Source organism: Homarus americanus, unplaced genomic scaffold (genome assembly GCF_018991925.1).
Source record: "Homarus americanus isolate GMGI-L3 unplaced genomic scaffold, GMGI_Hamer_2.0 scaffold16430, whole genome shotgun sequence".
Taxonomy (NCBI): Eukaryota; Metazoa; Arthropoda; class Malacostraca; order Decapoda; family Nephropidae; genus Homarus; species Homarus americanus.
In genome coordinates this window covers 4,573,114-4,582,456 of record NW_024729259.1, presented here as the reverse complement: position 1 = coordinate 4,582,456, position 9,343 = coordinate 4,573,114, and the positions used below count along the sequence as shown (strand labels likewise).

At 38.1% G+C, this 9,343-nt stretch overlaps 1 long non-coding RNA gene across 1 annotated transcript; it reads right to left on the bottom strand.

Moving 5' to 3' along the window:
* Positions 1-224: 224 nt before the first annotated feature.
* LOC121866442 lies at positions 225-2,881 on the bottom strand. The gene is made up of 3 exons (XR_006088979.1): positions 2,204-2,881; positions 1,638-1,693; positions 225-716 (listed from the first exon to the last, which is right to left on the bottom strand). It is a non-coding gene; the product is annotated as an uncharacterized LOC121866442 (long non-coding RNA).
* Positions 2,882-9,343: the final 6,462 nt, after the last annotated feature.

Sequence of the window (9,343 nt, the reverse complement as noted above, 5' to 3'; positions counted from 1 at the left end):
TTGTGCGTGGGTTTCGACTAACTTTACTGACCTAACCATCCTAACTTAGATTAAACATAACTAACCTAGACTGAACCAAATCAGTATTACGCTATTATACAAAACATGTTTAGTATTTAATATATTCAAAGAACCTCAATTCATACTATTTTATAAGCCACTTGGGTTTACTGATCATGAATACAGAGTGTTACCTAAAATTTACTTTTGTAAATTATTAAAATTTGATAAATTGTGTACAGTTGGAGTCAAAGTACAGGAGGTCTAGTGGTAGAAGGATATTGTAGGTTTAACCTTCATTTTACAGAAATAACTCGAAAAATATTGCAGGTGACAGATGATTTACTTAAAGGCCAACATAGAGGAAGTGACGGAGCCAACCTTGAGCAAGATGTAACACATGTTAATTCAGCCTCCCCAGTTAAGTTACCTTAAGTTACCTGTGTCTTTGTATAGCTATCCTAAAACCCACAATGTAAGAATGAAAAAGAGTGACTTGCTTTGTGAGAAGGGTTGGGACGCTCGTACGTTGGGCAGTGGAGGGTACTCGTGCACGGGCGGTAGTGGTGTGCTCATACAATGGTTAATAGTGAATTTTATAAATTTATCTGAGTAAAATGGCATGTACTGTGAAGGAATGTTGTGGATGATGCCTGTGAGAAGACTGCTGCTCACCGCGTAATTTGTTATAGGAGTGTGCTCAAGTGTATGGATATCTGTAAGTATACAAGGTAGAATGCAAGAAATTTTGGTAATGATACATTAATGTTAATTAAGAATGACCTAAATTCAAAATATTATTTCAGGTGGTTGGTGTACAAGATCGATGTACCAGGTGTGAAAGCAAGATGGCCAGATGACCACAGCGACTGTTCTCAACCATCCCACACCTTCAAGACTGCCAGCTTAAGCAAAAATTTATTTATACAAATAAGAATTGAGAAAATATTTAAAAGTACGTACAGTAAAGTAATATTTAAGAACGTATAAGTAAGCCTCGAGTCGAGCCACAGATTAAAAAAAAGTAGGTATATTGTGTAATGGCTGGCACTTGTATCGAGAAAGAGAATATTATGTTGGCTCTCATTATACAATATATGTTCATAATCAAATAAACCCTGAATAAATTCGACATCTTTTATACTCCGATTTTGGAAAAATAGAATAATAATGATCTTGTAAACTGAACTTGAAACCTAAAGGTGAGGTGTAGAGTACAGTATACTGTGATGCCAATACGATAGCCTATGTATACTTATCACTAATTGACATCCAAGTGCCAGCTTATGTAGAACTGTTGCAAACTAATGCCCATGCAGTGACCTATTGGGTATGCAAAATCAAAACTAAAAAGATGACTACAGGACTGTACCTACAGATGGCATTGTAATATCTCATTTCAGTGTAGTTATTACTAGGGGTACATCATCAAAAATGCATCTTTATGGTGGTGTTAAACCATGGCACCTCAGAAGGAGTTTGACAACCTTGGAGACAACAGGTGTCGATCTTCATTTTGAAATTCATTGGCCATGTCCGTAAAGATACGTTTTTGATTTTGTATACCGGTACATATTATTTTGAAAGTAATGTATACATAGTACATGAAAGTAAAGTACAGTAGGGATTTTACTTACGGAATGTTGACAATCTGGACACTGCACACCAAATGTTGAATGGAAGTCTGTTTTGCCTAAAATTTTGAAAAGAAATCCTTTTAAAATTATAATTCAAATTCTAAATTTACTATTATGTATAACACTGTAAATTAAATTAATTGTACAAAAAGCTAAAGACTTTGAAATCCAATGGTCATGTTTAAAGTTGTAACGTTTTGAAACGAAATAATTTTATATTTGACCTAAAGTACAGTGGGTGTTGGTGGTAGTGTGAGTATCTTGCAAAACTGTCCTGGGGCCCAAACTCCAGCCTGGGACAGATACGAGAAGGGTGCTGAAAGGTGTAAACCTAGCAAATATCATGCCCACTCCTTCCCACACCTGCCAAAAGGCTAGTAAATGGACTAGTGGTGAATACTATACAGACTTGGTCACTTGAATAAATTTAAATTTAGAAATACCCCTATACTGGTCAAAATTATTCACAAAGTACAAGACTTCCATTATTAGATCACACAATCTTGTGTATGACCAAAACCTGACATAAGATAGACAATCATTAAGGTATAGTATAATAAACTAACCTTAAGTGGAGTCCATTATAGACGTTGAATTGGGAAATACTTGAGATTGTGAAAGCGTGATGATACCTCCATCACAATGTATCTGCCGAGAAGAAATGTGCATAGTAGTGGCAATGTGCTTATCTCGAGATAAGAGAAAAATTTTATCGTGACATTACCAACCATTACAAGTTCTCTGATTTCCTCCTACACTAATACTAGATAATTAAAGTTTTAATTGATAACATAAGACTACCCGAATGTCTAGTAAACTTAATTACCTACACAGAGCAGGTTTAACACAGAACAATAAGGCAATTTGACAAGTTCTTTTGTAATCTTTCTGTATAAAACTTCTGGACTATTATTGTAAACCAACATATATGAGGTGTATAATAAATGAAAATGAACTATATACCTGTAGAACTCCTTTTATTTTTCAAGATTTCCTGTCTACAATACCTAATATACTGTGTACTGCATGGTTAGTCTTGCAATTTTAAACATGGTCTCAAAACATGAAGGTCCCATTAAGTGGGAGTGAGTGTATATGTAAATATCTACATTGCTGGTCTTGGTAAATATACAGTAAACATGGTCTTCTTGATAAAATAAGAGTTACTGTACCTTGTATTATAAATTGGTCTAAAAAAGAAGAGTTTAAGAAGTGGTGATCATGCAACACTGCAGTAGCCCTCCTCCTTTATCCGGGCTGGGGACCGGCATGTTCAGTTGAACAAGGCGGAGTTACTACTGTATATCTACTACTAACTATGGTGCTGTTACTGTTACAAAAATATGTTTTACTTTTACCACCTCCAGGAAGCACCTTGCTGTGGGTCCACAGTCAGCCATACAAACCTGGAATACAATAAGTTTTAGACTGTTTATAAAGTCGTTATATATAGACATAACTTATTGTCACAAGTACTTGACCTGTTTGGTAGGGTTCGTGTCCTGCCAGACGTTCGCCTCAGCCAGTCAACCCTTCACCAAAGCCAGCCAGCCAGCCAGCCGTTCTCCTCAGACAGCCACACAATCTGAAAGATTTAGAAAGACCCTCAGGGTGTGTGAATGAGAGGAAGGGTGTGTGGATGGGTGAGTGGATGGAAGGACCTCCCATCCACACACACACACTCACTCCCATGCAGACACCTTTCCTCCCACCCATACACCCACCCCCTCCCACCCACCCCTTCCCACTCCTCCCCCCCGTACCCCCCTCCCACCCATCCCCCTCCTCCCCACCCACCCACACCCCCTTCCCCTCACTCACCTCCAGGCAGCACCTCCTTGTGGGTCCACAGTCAGCCATACAAACCTGGAATACAAAAAGTTTTAGACAATATTCATAAATACCTTACATATAGACATTATATATTGTCACAAGTACTTTACCTGTTTGGTGTGGTTCTTCACCTGCCAGACGTTCGCTTCAGCTAGACAACCATTCACCTGAACCAGCCAGCCAGCCATTCACCTGAACCAGCCAGCCATTCACCTGAACCAGCCAGCCAGCCCTTCACCTGAACCAGCCAGCCAGCCCTTCACCTGAACCAGCCAGCCAGCCCTTCACCTGAACCAGCCAGCCAGCCCTTCACCTGAACCAGCCAGCCAGCCCTTCACCTGAACCAGCCAGCCAGCCCTTCACCTGAACCAGCCAGCCAGCCCTTCACCTGAACCAGCCAGCCAGCCCTTCACCTGAACCAGCCAGCCAGCCCTTCACCTGAACCAGCCAGCCTTCCACCTGAGCAAGCAAGTATGACCCTTCAATATGATGCTGACCACTAGAGTACAGCCCTGGAAGTATTATGATTTAATCCCTCGAGTATAACTTAATCCTTTCAATATGATGATTTAACCCTTTGAGTATGATGATTTAATCCATGAGTATGATGACTTTACATCCTGAGTATGATGATTTTACCTTCAATATGATGATTTAACCATTTGAGTATGATGATTTAATCCCATGAGTATGATGACTTTACATCTTGAGTATGATAATTTAAACCTTTGAGTATGATGATTTAAACCCTTGAGTATGATAACTTTACCCCTTGAGTATGCAAACTTATTTTCTTGAGTATGATGAATTAACCCCCTTGAGTATGATGATTTAACTCCTTCAGTAAATAAATGTCTTAACTCAAGGGACTAAGTCAATTCAATCAAAGGCTTCAGACTACTATTTCATCCCCTGAACAAAACTCAATTTACCTACAGTGATTACACACATATCTCTCACCCACTGTGTCCTGGGTTCGAGTCCTGACCTCAGACATATGTGGGAAGGGTGCTATCCAGTGTGACACTACCAAACATGGCAGAATTTCTCCGGATACTCCGCTTTCCTCCAGTACCAATACTGGACAATGTCACTACAGAGTACAGTACTAACAAAGAACAAACCAACTCCGTGAATGACTAGTAAAGTGATATCTTCATTAGCCGGAACAATTGGTGCAGAACACTTTCGGGAATGAGATTTCCGGGTAAAGAGATGACTCTCAAAGCCGGAAAAAAAATTCCTCATAACTAGAATTTTCCGAGTAACAAAAATATTCTTGAGAGTTCAAGAAATTGTGCATTACATCATCTCTCAAACCCAGAAAAACTTCCCCTTTCCCAGAATTTTCCGGATACCGGGAAAATTTTCTTGAAATTTTCCAGAAAATGTGCCCCTCGAAAAATCGTTCCCAAAGCCAGAATTTTCCGGAAAACTCTGTCTTTGGGAATGATTTTCCAAGAAAATTTAAAATCCGGCTATCGGAGTTCCAGGTTTGAGGGATTCCGACTGACGGAGATATTACTGCAAGCTGATAAATGGTGAAATTATAACATAAATTACTTAATATTAAACTCTAGGATTCTTATACAGTATTAAATATACATAATTAAACTAATATAAGCTAAACACTTCATTTTTATGATCTAATATTCAGGAAGGGGAATACCATAAAATAACACATCTAACAAAGCAGTTAGAATATATCCTTAAGTATGTACTGTACTGTACTCAATTTTTCATTTCTTTTTAGCAAGAACAATTTGTTTTAGGAAGGTATTATACTATACTTACATTTTATAATCAAGGCCAGTACCACTGAAGACCGTACTGTAGCGTGCAAGAAGGTTCTTGGTGGGTCTCCCAGCATCACATTCTCTTCAGGACGCTGAGCGGTGATTGTGACAGCAGTACAAGGGTCACTGCTGCTCTCTGTTGTCTGGTGAGTCACATGAAGTTGATAATGTGAAGAAAATGGAAGTCAAAAAATCACAGTGTTTGATAATTGATAAAGTCATCATCATTGGCCTTTTCCCCGATGATATCTGTGGTATCAAGCAGTTCTTGAAAACAGACAAAATATACCAACCCAACCAAAACTACTGAACCTAATTTACAACAATTTAGTCAAGTGTTGGTTTGTTAAATTTCCACAGATCTTTAAAAGTGCAGAGCTAAGAACCCCAAAGGTAAAAATATATATCACACAGCAGAATGAAGTGCTTCCCCATCTGGAGTACTGTCACCCCATCTGGTCCCCGAGATATGCTGAATTCAGTACTGCACAACCTATACTAAAAGCGCCTGAACTTGCCCAGGTACACAAGAAGTCCACCGTAGCCAGGACGTCGTTTGAGCTGGTGACGCGAAGCCAAGATTGAAGAAGCCGCCCAGAAAACCGTGAGGGCAAACTTTTTGAGACAAACCTCTGGAAAACCTTAATGCCGAAGCAACTGTGAAAGCTCTTTCAAGACAAGACTTGACCAACACAGGAGCGGTTCAGGTACATTCAGGAGCCGTGCATGCCCAGTATTTGACGATCTTTTGGTGAAGAAGATAAATGAAAAGAGAGCGCACCGATCGCCCAAGCACAAGCCGATCAGTGGCGAAAATAAAAAAGTGTAAAAAAACTATCACCGTCAAGACCTCATATATATATGTTACAGCAAACTACCACAGTCAAGACCCTCAAAGGTAAAAACGTATACTGTATCACACAGCAAAACTATTCTCAATCAAGATTCTCAAGATATAATACAGTATATATCACAGCAAACCACAACCTCACCATTATATATCCAAAACTACCACAACCTATCCAGTAAATACAGGGTGTTGGCGAGTTCACAGCCGACGACATTTCACTTCGACTGTCACGAAAAAGACGTGATAAATGTAAATACTGTATAAATGTGAATATTTCTTTATGCATAGTAATATAGCCACTCCTCGACTTACGATGGGGTTAGGGACCCAAATCCAGGTCGTAAGTCGAATTGGTTGTAAGTCGAAAATGCGGTCTCCTTTTCTTCTCAGCACCACAAAACTCTCACTTTTAAGCATGCCAGCCATTTTAAAGGGAATTACAAACGAAAATTTTGTCAGTACACGGCGCAATCACTAACGTCGGGACTTGAAAATGCGTAATTTGAAAAAAATTTTGTACGATTGGGGCGGCAGTATGTCCAGGTGGTTCTAAGTCGAGTAGGTCAAAGTCGAGGAGTAGGTGTATTATTATGCTGATTATAGTCTTAAGTTCCAAGTAATATGGACGATTTAACAAAGTAAGTGCTTTTGAATGTAGCCTACCACCTGAATGACTAGTAAGAAAAGAAACTTATTTTTTGGCAGGATGTGAGAATTTTATCCCCGAAACTAAGATTTGTTTTGTTACCAAATTTCATAAGAAACTACTTCATATTAAAATAATAAGTTTACCAAATATGAATAATTATAATTTGTTGTTTAGGAGATAAACCATTTTAGGCCCAAGATATTTTGTGCCAATATTAGCCACGTGACAATGCCTAGAACGATGCTAGATTTGCCACATGATGCCTCAGACCAACACGAACTCTTGAAGAGAAGAGACCAACTTCTACACTCAAGGAGGAGAGGCCGACTTAACATTGATAAGACAGGACATATTAGCGGCTTTCCTACCCATTTGATATTCAAGTACTGTACCTTCTATCAAGCAATGTTGCATCTATATAAGTTTATATCTTTTATATATTTAAAGACATTAGAAGAATGAGCACCAATCATGAAATCAGAAGTTATGATGACCTAATCAACCCCTGCCCAGCGGTCCAGAATGTTCTTTCGTCAGAAGCCAAGATCATAAATATTTTTTTATTTTCCGAGTAGGATTTTAGATTAACTACACTTGACTGAATATTGTCATCAGAGCTTATATATAGGTACTGCACAATTTAGTTGGGATATATTTTCATTGTTATATTTTAGTGGAAATTTGTAGTTTGTGTAAATACGTTAAAAAATGGATATTTTTAAAATAAACGCGACTTAACATTTGTGGGTAAGAAGAACAGACCTGGCCAACCAAACCAAACAAACCTACCTAACCTTACCTTAACTTCCCTGGTATATTAGACAGTAAGAACTTAATATGATATGGTGAAATTTGAGGCATTTTCTGGACGTGAGATGATACGGCCGCATCGGCGCGATGCAGCCCTGAAATACCTGGGGATAAAAACGAATATTAACCATATTAATTTTTGTCAATTCACCAAATCATCGACGGCAACGAATTATATCTTACTACAAACACCAATATAAACTACACTATTACCTTTACCAAGGCAGCATAATATATAAAATGGTAGAGTTTATCTTTGCACTTACCTTTTCATAAAACATCTTCACTAAATTTCCATTTGATGACGGAATAAAACTCTCAGTAACTATTGTAGTGTTGACAAACTGCCATGACGGTGGTTAACCAACTCTGAACATCACATGTAACTTAATTATGAAAATAAAAATACCAACAATTTACTCACCACAGGGGACAGTAGCGACATAAGCTTGTGTAGAAATATGTGGTGATTAAATTTTTTTTTTAATATATAAACAAAAAATTTAATCACCACATAACAGAACATAAGAACATAAGAAAATAAGGAGTCTGCAATAGGCCGGTTGGCCTGTGCATGGCAGCTCCTGTCGAGAGTTACTACCACTCTCTATCATCCATGAATCTATCTAGCCTCCTTTTGAAACTTTCCAGAGTTCCAGCACTTACTACAGTCAGTCACCACACGTCCTTCCCTCACGGCTCACCCAAGCAAATGGATTGTTAGTGACGTCACAATGGTGTGTTATACCAAGGAAGGAATATATAGAGAAACTTGTACTAAATTCAGTTAACGTTCAGGCCCTGACTGCTGCGCCACCTCTCGATTTAATTTTACCAGCAATATTTAAGGTCATCATAGAAAACGTGTTGTTGTCTAGAGAATGAGCTTGTCTTTTGCGTAGACTCCTGTCATAAGCCAAATACCTTTTTATTCTTAGCAGCCATTGCATAAATATATATGATTGTCTGCTTATATATTTATATATTTATTTATTCACGAACAATGGTGTTCCTTAAATAAAAGAAGAGGCAATACCATGTTATACAGTACATGAAATAACATAAATAAGGGATTTAGGAGGTAGATAAATATAAGTTAAGAAAACATCAAAAGCAAGCGGGCAGGTAGACCTAATCTTCATGATATCCACAACAAGTAGAAAGCAGTAATAAAAAGACTAAGTTTCAGCTTTCAGTCTTGGTGGATAAGGCCGAAATACATTACATGTTTGAATGTTCTGATAAGAATCACACACACACACACGCTATAATTTCTTTAAATTTAAGACAGCATACAGCTTGCTAACACTTCCTACTACGACTGAGGAGATAAACTGTAAACTTTGTGATAGTTGACAACTGCAATCAAGCTGTGTGGAAAAGTTAAGTGAAACCAGAGAAAAAAAAGAGAAATACATGTTCTATTTGGTTTGTGTTGTAAATAAAGGAATATACTGTATATCCATCCCATTTAGATTGTTGCGAAAGAAACATATACAGTACAGCCCTAAGCAATAATACATTAGCGTCCCAACTTGGAAAACATGGAATCTAAACCTACAACCCAGAATGCAGCCACCGTACCACGTAGGTATAAGTGCAGGCAACTGTACATCAGTGATAAAATCCATTAAATTTCTACCTGGATGTGGTACACTTTTCGTATTTTGGTTCAGCTTACCTGTGCTTTCATATAATGTACTACATCCACAGAGTAATGAACAATCCTTTCATATTACGGTGCAGCTTCTGTTTTACTATCTGGAGA